The following is a 9,377-nucleotide window of genomic DNA, read 5'->3' on the forward strand; positions in this document are numbered from 1 at the left end:
CTGAGGTGGGAGGATCACTTGAGCCCAGGAGTTCAAGGCAGCAGTGAGCAATGATCATGCCACTGCACTCCAGCCTGGGCAACAGAGCGAGACCTCAACTTTTAAAATGAAAAATAAAATAAAGGTCTCTGTTTGTATTGACTGAAAAATAGAATAAATACCTGTTTGGGGAGGTCACTGCCCACAAGAAACTGCTTGGGTGGCATTAACCCCCATGCCTCACCTAGGATAATAAGCAATAACTGAAAGTTTGGCTAGGCTATGGTGGGGAGAGGAGGCTTACAGTACAGCTGGGTATAAAATGGCCGCTTCAGGTGTTGAAGGCAGGCATAAGATCCATTTAAGAAGTAAAAGGAGAGAGTGGGTGGAAATAGTCCAGGTAATGAAGACACACACAGTCCATTGCATTATTGACATTTATTCATTTACCCTAATTTATTAAGCAGCTATTATGTTCAAGGCAAAAGAGGATGAAAAGATGATCAGACATAGACTCTGTTCTTAAGTAGCTTATAAGGTCTAATAGGGAAGGTAAGGTGACATTTAGCTGTGAACATGAAGTTTGGATAAGGTGTTATGGGTCTGCAGAGGGAGAAGAGGTCTTTACCAGGTGTGTTTTGTGGAGCAGGTGGCCTCTGTGGTCTTGCAGGATGGGAAAGAGTCAGACATGCAGGACTGTTGGGGACAGAAATGCCTTCTTCGGGTTCGCTCTTTCTCCAAACCGATTGTAAGATGTCCCCATCTTTGCAGTGTGATGACTAAACACCCCCTCCCAAGAATATGGATATTAGAGGTGTTGGCTATAGGCAAGAGTGTATTCTGTAGGAAATACAGGTGTTTTGAGGGATGTTTTAATCATCTAAAGCTAAAGGAAGAAGACAAGGTAAGCACTCAGTTTCTGAGTTAGACGGACTTAGATTTGAGTTGGTACTGCAACATCTTAGCTCAGTTCCTTGAGCGCCTTGGAGTTGAAGTCTCAAAAGCTCAACTGAGAATGTTCAGCCAGCTGAGGCCATGCCCTGGCAGAGGACTTAGAAGTCATAGGTAGGTGGTGTCAGGGAGACAAGGGGAGAGCTTGGATTGGCATATGCCTTCTGGTCATATCCACTTCCTCTGAGATGCATGACTCTATTTCCCGAGACCTAGAAGAATGTCATGGTGCGAGAGGTTGCTCCAAGCTTAGTGATGTGGAAAACATCACAGAGCAAATGAAAGTGAGTGGCAGTGGAGTAGCTTGGTGATCACCAGAAACTGGTGGTCACGCTGTCAGGGACACTGGAGTCAAACTATGAGGAGGGCCCTGCCACCCTGGGCTTCATGGTAAATAGATGTGTTGACTAGTGGAGGCATGGTTTTCCATTAGTTCAGTTTTCCTTTTTTTCTTTTCCTTTGAGGACAACGCAATGTAGACCCGCAATGATTCGCTACCACCATGACCACAATGCATATTTAAATACCAAGGTCATAACCATGCCAAGAGGAGCAAGAGTTCCTTCTTTGTTTTTAATTCATTATGAGTAAATTAGAGGCAGAGATATGGGGTGGGGGTAATCAGTAAGGAAAGCAGGAATGCTTTTGCCTCCCTTTGCAAGAATAATGAGAGGAAAAAAAAACAAGACCACAATTTGTGAGATATTTGTTTCTTTGGAGAAGAGCATGTCTGGGGGTGGGAGGGTGAGGGAACGTTTCACTGTTCTTTGAGACCTTTGCCTGGAAACAGGAAGTTTATTTGGCCCACTTTACCTGCTCAGGCCATTTGCTGTCTACCTCCAGGCACAATCTGCTGTTTGTAATATCACAGTCAGTTGCTGTGGAGACAGTGACGTGAGCACATCAGCCTTCTGGCTGTAGGAAAGGAACAGTCTGCTGAGAGGGGGCCCCAGGTACAAATAAATACATTCCAAAGCAACAGGTGAGCTTCAGAGAAGCCAGCTCTCTGGTTTCTACTGAAATGTTTCTAGCATTAAACAAACATTGGAGGAAACACAAACATCTGTCTGGAAGCAAAGCCTGGAGCTCATGAATTCCAGGGCTGGCTGTGGCCCCCGCCTCTGATTTCCTGTGTGGGCCAGGACAATTGGCTTCTTCTCTCTGTGTCTTAGGTGAGCTGGCTCTCCTTCCTGGCTCCTACCCTTAACCCTGGCCACATGGTGGGATTAGGAGGACAGATGCAATTGGAAAGTAGGAGGAAGTGTCTCATTCCACAGTGCCACCAGGCAGAAGTGGGCAGGAGAGATGTTTACCCTGCCAGGCCTCATAAAATCATCGTTTCTCAGCAAACTACCATTTATTAACCCCTTCTCTTCTCCAGCCACTCAGCTACATTAATGCAGGAGAATGCTCAGATTACATGGTATCTCTTAGGATGATCTATATCTTAAGGGCAAATCCAGCCATTGCTGAAGAATTGGGCAGGTGAAATCATTCATTGAACCTGTGCATTTGGTTTCACCACGTTTTCACGTGTTTCTAGATAGCTAGGTTCAGCTAATGTACAACAGGACACGCCCTGTTAGCTTAGTAATAGCTGGGATATGTGGAGATTCAGTGTTTCCTGCAAGCCCAAATCATTGATAGCCTATTCCAAATTTTCAACCCTCTTCTTGGTATATACAGCTTGATATACTAATATTAATATCTTGGTTTATATTGAAAGCCAAATTTGCATCTAGCCTATGCTCACCTTTAATCCATTATCAAGCACTAGCATTGCTTTGCACATAATAGATGTTCAATAGCTACTTAATGACTCAATGAATTAATTAATGTTACAATTCAGAAGCTGGTTGCAACACTGTATGTACACGTGTGCCTGTCATCATTCTAACACTTGAGAGCTAGGAGGGACCTTAGAATCCTTTGCTTTAGCACCTTATTCGACACAAGGTGAACCTGAGGCTCAGGGAGAAGGGGATTGCCCCAGGCTACAGTACAGTCAGAACAGGACTCTGAGACCACTCAGTCTGATGCGTTTTCTTCATTCTTTTCTGCACCCCTCTCCACCCCTCATACTCAACCCTTCCCTTTTCCTCATGCTCCAGTGGAGAGGCCAAGCAACATTCCTGAAATCATGAGGAGCTCTGCCAGGCGCCTCAGCCTGCACACAGACAGCTCTGCACTGCCTTTCCCTAGGAGCCGGATCCAACGAGGCTCTCCAAAGGGGCTGGAGGCCCACGGTGGCAGCTGGGCCCTTCCTTCGCTCAACACTACTCAACGTCACTGGGACTATTTGGAGTCAGAAGTCCTATGTTTGAGTTCCACCCAGTGATGTACCAGCTACAAAACCTTGGCCAAACCACTTCACTTCCGTAGGTCTCAGTTTCCTTGTCTGTAGAAGAACAGTAATAAATCCTGCCTTGTATGTATTCTAGATGGTTGAGGATCAAGCAAGATAAGATGCGTATGAAAACTTTAAGCTATGAAATGTAATACACCAAGGTATTGACAATATAATAATTATTATTTTCAGTAATTTCTTGCCTGGGAGGAGTAATATACCCAGTCAACTGTGTCTCACAATGTTTCTAAAATATCTTCAGGACAGAGATTTGTACCAGCCACAGACAGTGGTAGCGACCGCACTTACAGTGGCTTCCTGCCACAGGGTACACCTCTCCTTCCACCTCTTTCAGGTCAACGATAAGCCAGTGCTCTCAGCAGTAATCCTATAGGCTCCCAATAATTACTATTTGTGAAGACCCATCTAACACCAGGGAGAGGAGAGGTATCTTCATTACTGGGGAGGAGGAGGGCAGTAGATGACACTTGCTTCGTACCCTCTACTCCTTTGCGTAATTTCTTCTGGACTCAGTGTATATGTAGGGTTGTAGTTATTTGCAGTGTTGGAGTAAAATGAACCCTAAACACCAAACAGCTCCTGATCTGTACCTCTGAAAAGTGAGACTGATGGCTTCTCCTTTTTCTTCTCTTCCTTTCAGCTCTGTAACAGCCGGGCTCACCGCTAGCGAGCACCTTCCCACCGGCAGTGCTTGGCGGCAATCTGGTGTGCCTGTGGGGGCCTCCCGCTTTGAAGGCCTTTCCCGGATCCTCCAGACTGAACTTCGTGTCCTCGCTATGTGAAACACCGAAATCTTATTCATTTCCAAAAGCACCTTCTACTCATTCCTAGAAACAGAAAGGATAGACCCAGGAGAGCTGGCTCTGACATAAGTGAGTTGTATAAACGTGGGGAGGTCACTTAACCTGTGTTTGCAACAATTTCCCTTTAAAATGGGGAGCACCATACCCTGGCCTACATTACCATCCAGCCTGAGGTTTTAGTGAGGTGTGGGCGTGGAAGCACTTTGCAAGGAGTTGCACTAAGATATTTTATTTGAATACTGCAGCGATCCTCCCTTTCCTTCTGACACCCCTTCATTCCCTCATTACATTCCATTCTATACTCTACCCGCTTAGGTCTAATCTGACTTTACATATACCTGACTTTCTGGAATTCATTTGGTCTTAGTGGGCCACCATTTGCATTCTGCTAGGCACCATGCGGCTCCTCAATCTGTTGACATGTGCCCTTCAAGCACAGGAGGCACCCAACAAGGGCACTTAGCAGACCACAGGGGCTGTGCACACACAACAGGTTTGGAAGTGGTGAATTGGTGAATTTAATTGTCCTATGTATCAGATCGAGTAACCGAAATCCAGAAGAACTCAAGGGTGAAGGACTTTCCCAAGGTCTATGGAGCACCAGTTTACTACTCTAGAGCAGAAAGTCTTATTTCCCAGAGTTTTTGATGAAAGGAATTCAGGGCAACAACATCTGGTGCTAATTTGAACGTGGTAGGTTGGGTACAAGGCGCTGCAGGGGGATGAGAAATCCTCTATGGCAGGAATCAGCACAGGTAATTTTCAGGCCGACTTGTTTCTCCCTCACTGAGCCACACTGGTTTGACAGCTGCTTCTTTGTACCCTGAAATATTTGAGCAGCCTGCAGTCATGGCCGCTTGCATGTCCCTGCCTGCTTTCGCCACTCGGGAAGAACTCAGGTCTTGCAGAGGCTACCCCTGACTCCCATGATTAGATGTGGACCCTGTAGGAGCCAGAGGGGTGGGTCAGAGGCCCTGAGAGGGAAGAAGGAAGGAGGTTGGTATCTTCCAGTCCCCACAATTTCTGAGTATTATTAAGAAGGTATTGATGTAGAATTCAAGTTCATTCCAGCACACAGTGGGTTTACCAAGTTGGCCAAGGGGGCTTTGTGGTCAATGACTATGACTTCAACTGTCCATCACTGAAGTATATGTACAGGTCCTTCTGTCTTGATGAAACAATAGGAAGAAGCTAATTTGGGAAAGAAAGAATAGAGAGGTGTGTGGGTGTGTGAGTGTGTGTGCATGTTCTTTTATTAATTGATAATACATTAATTGTTTGGATTTTTAAAATCAAGCGCGCACACACACACACACACACACACACACACGCGCACACACACACACACACACACACACACACACACGCTCCCGCTCTCTTTTATTAATTGATAAAGGCACCACTGCCCTCTACTGGCAACAATATCATCTTTCCAGTATCAGATATGCCTGGATAGAGCCTTCATTGCTTCAGATAAAAAATTTTGAATACTTATCGCAAATACTTTTTCAAACAATTTGCAAATAAAGTGTATTTCATATTTATTCGTTCATTCAACAAGTACTAACTGAAATGAGTTAGGATGTGTATGCCCTGGTCTCGAGAAGTTATTATCTATCTAAAAAGTGGACAGGAATGCTAATTTAATGAGTACAATTGATTTCACCATGTCCAGGATTAATACCCAAGTTGCAAGCCCCCTGAACCACAGAGCACAGCTTCTGACCCACTGCCCTGCACCCTTGATTGGGATGCTCAGAAACACAGCTAGAGACCTCTTTCTCCCTGTCAAGGAGCATCTGCACTGGAATAACTTTCATGGAATCATGGGTCCAGAAGGTCAGACAAAATTCACATAAATCAGAGTGTGAGATTCCAAGGCCAGATGGGAAACCCATTTTCACAAGTCTTCAAGACTACTGTAATCCTTCAGGTTAGAGAAGCCTGTTTCTTCCAGCTCTCGCCTCAGGCACACATCCTTCGGATTCTTGGAAACAGTGATGTAGCATTCCCCTTTGCCTAGCCTCCTTCATATTATTTTCAAGTTTGTTCATATTGGGGTTATTCCAGGCAAATTAAACAGGCATGATTCCATTCAAACCTTCTGATGCTGGGTTTTCTTTTCTTTTTTTTCTTTTTTTTTTTTTTTGAGATGGAGTCTCGCTCTCTCGCCCAGGCTGGAGTGCAGTGGCATGATCTCGGCTCACTGCAAGCTCTGCCTCCCGGGTTCATGCCATTCTCTTGCCTCAGCCTCCCGAGTAGCTGGGACTACAGGCGCCCGCCACCTTGCCCGGCTAATTTTTTGTATTTTTAGTAGAGACGGAGTTTCGGGGTTTCACCGTATTAGCCAGGATGGTCTCGATCTCCTGACCTCGTGATCTGTCCGCTTCGGCCTCCCAAAGTGCTGGGATTACAGACATGAGCCACCGCGCCCGGCCTGGGTTTTCTTCTTGTGCTGGTCTTTAATCAAATTAGGCAAAGTACAAATCCTTTCTCCACCCCCAACATTGTTTTGGACTAGGTAATGCAATTTGTGTGGTTCAAAAATCAAAACAATAAAGAAGTTTAAAGTTAATGTCAATCCTCCATGTCAGCCATCTCTACCCTTTTCCCTCTCCCCTCTGCCACAGGTAATCGTTGTTAAAATGCCACGTGTATTCTCTTGGTATTTCTTTATGCAAATATGGACACATGTAAATGGACATTATTGTTGTTCTTCCCCTTTAGGCAAAAGGGAAGCATGCTATATACACCATTTTGAGCCTTTCCCCCACCATGTAGCAGTATACATTGGATAATTTTCCATATCAATATATTTTTAAAGTTCCTCATTCTTTTTATAGCTGTTAATATTCCATCATGTGATAATATTGTGGTTTATTTAACCAGCCTTCTATGGATAGAAACTAGGTTTGTTTAGAATAAGTACTCTTGAGCTTATATTAGTAAAATATTTTTGCTCTCTCCTTCTCAGTTTTAGCCACCTTCTAATACTGTTTAAAATAGTGTTATGGGGCCGGGTGCAGTGGCTCACGCCTGTAATCCCAGCACTTTGGGAGGTCAAGGAGGGAGAATTGCTTGAGCCCAGGAGTTTGGCACCAGCCTGGGTAGTATAGTGGGACCCTGTCTCTACTAAAAAATTGGGTAGGTATGGTCATGCCTGCATGTAGTCCCAGCTATTCAGGAGGCTGAGGTGGGAGATTCACTTGAGCCCGGGAAGTGGAGGTTGCAATGAGCTGAGATTGTAGCACTGTACTCCAGCTTGGGTGACACAGTAAGACCCTATCTCAAAAAAATAAAAAAACAATAGTGTTACTGAACCATTGGAGGTTTATCTGCCTGATACCTACCACAGCAATTCTTGGGGACTCACTCTTGAGGGTCAGCTGCACACAAAAGAGCTCAGAATGCCCTCAGGACAGCAGAATGCATGATGGAGGGCAGGGACAGAGCATTGGATCTTAGAACGAGATCTGTTCAGACTCTGGGAACTGACATAACAAGAAGAGCTTTTACTCCAGAACTGCTCGGAGGGGAATGATGAGACTTTCTGGGAGGACGGATCAAAACAATGACCCTGACATTAAACTAGAAATTACCTGCACGTAATTGAAGCTGCACCACTCTTAGAGGGGCACACACACCTAAGAAGTGAAGGACCAAAGGAAATGAAGATTGAAAGAGACATCAGGCAGTGGGCTTCAAAGAAACGTAACAGACCCAAATGTTCCTTTCCAAAGCTGTGCCCTACCATTCCAGCCCTGTCCTCATCCTCGGTACACAAAGTCCAGAAAGCTGGGTGATTCCCTCAATTCCGAGGACCAAGGCAGTTATATTGGTGGTTTGCAGCCAAAGCAACAAACACCAGTGGTAGACTGACTTTTTTAAAGAAGTTGTGATGACTGGTGGACTCACCTTGCACCTGTGCAGCATTTCTTGCTCTAGGCAATCTCCAGCCTACCCAGGCAAGAGCAAAACAAGACGGTCAAAGAAGTGAGGGTCTCCACCGGGACTGTGCCACATCTACGATCACAGAAGACAGTATTTCCAGTTATCTATTTATGTGTAGCAAAGCACTCCAAAACTTAGTGGCTTAAAATGACAATAATTTATGATTTTTCATGATTCTCTGGGTCAGGAATTCGGGCAGGACTCAGCCAGGCAGTTCTGACCATAACCTATTGTCTGGGGTCATTCACTTGCCTGCATTCCACCAGTGCCTGGGCTGGGCTGAAAACCCAAGAAGATTTTATTCATGTGTCTGATGCCTTGGTGCTCCTCCACGTGGCCACCTTGGGTTTCCTCACAGCGTTGTGGGCTTAAGCGAGCTGGACTCCTCACATCCCAGCTGGCTTCCAAAGAGAGAGGAAGCAGAAGCTACAAATCCTCTGAAGACCCGGGCTTGGAAATTCCAAAAAGTTACTTTTGCCAAATTCTATGGGTCCAAGCAAGTCACAGGCCAGCTCAGAATCAGAGGAGTGGAAATAGACTCTGTCTCCTCGTGTCAATTAGAGAAACATATACAAGTACAGGGAAGTGAAGAATGATTGGGATGCCACCTTTGGAGACTTGCTGCCACACACAGTGCACTGACAACTGCAGGTAGAAGATGCCTGCAGAATTGGGAACATTTTCAGCAAGCCCCGTGATCTGTCGGTGTCTCTATAATTGGGTTTTGATTTGCATATTGGTGATTGAAGTGTTCAAAAAGTTTTTTCTCTCCACCAGAAAAACCGCTCGTTTTAATGACCACACAAAGGCAAGGGAAGCCCTGAGCATGCTGCAGGCTGTAGCAAGAGAGGGGAGGGACGCTCGTTAGAAGGAGAAGTGGCTGGTTTTGGAAATATGGGTGGGACCATTGCAGATCTGGGGACACATGTCCTCTCAGAGGTGTGCCAACCTGCCTTTGATACCAAGCTCAGAAGTTGCAGTTTTTCCTCATCCATGGTGAGCATTCCTACTAGTTCCAACACTCTTCTGTAGTAAACCCAGAGTTGGACTTGGAACATGAGTAGACAATGCAAATAGATCCAAATTGGCCCATGACATGAAATATATTTACTAATACAGGTTATCCACTCTAAAAGACATCAAGGAGGCACTAAAGTCCCATGCCGAGAGAAGTCAGTAACTATGCCTGTGACCGGGAGAGGCCGGACTTGTTCTCCTTCACCTAGGTTTGCACTCAGAGCAAGCGAGAATATAGGAGAGGGGAAGAGAGAAAGGTATCATCCTGACAGCTACTTTCCTGGCTATCACAGAAAGAACAAGGCTTT

General features: G+C 45.4%; 1 long non-coding RNA gene across 1 annotated transcript in view; it reads left to right on the forward strand.

The window, feature by feature from the left end:
* LOC134736689 (uncharacterized) overlaps positions 1-4,160 on the forward strand; it is a 28,009-nt gene extending 23,849 nt beyond the window's left edge. Inside the window, exon 3 of the long non-coding RNA XR_010120940.1 lies at positions 3,939-4,160. This is a non-coding gene — a long non-coding RNA (uncharacterized lncRNA). The remainder of the gene's footprint in view (positions 1-3,938) is intronic.
* Positions 4,161-9,377: the final 5,217 nt, after the last annotated feature.

The sequence above is a fragment of the Symphalangus syndactylus genome, chromosome 5 (assembly GCF_028878055.3).
Source record: "Symphalangus syndactylus isolate Jambi chromosome 5, NHGRI_mSymSyn1-v2.1_pri, whole genome shotgun sequence".
Taxonomy (NCBI): domain Eukaryota; kingdom Metazoa; phylum Chordata; class Mammalia; order Primates; family Hylobatidae; genus Symphalangus; species Symphalangus syndactylus.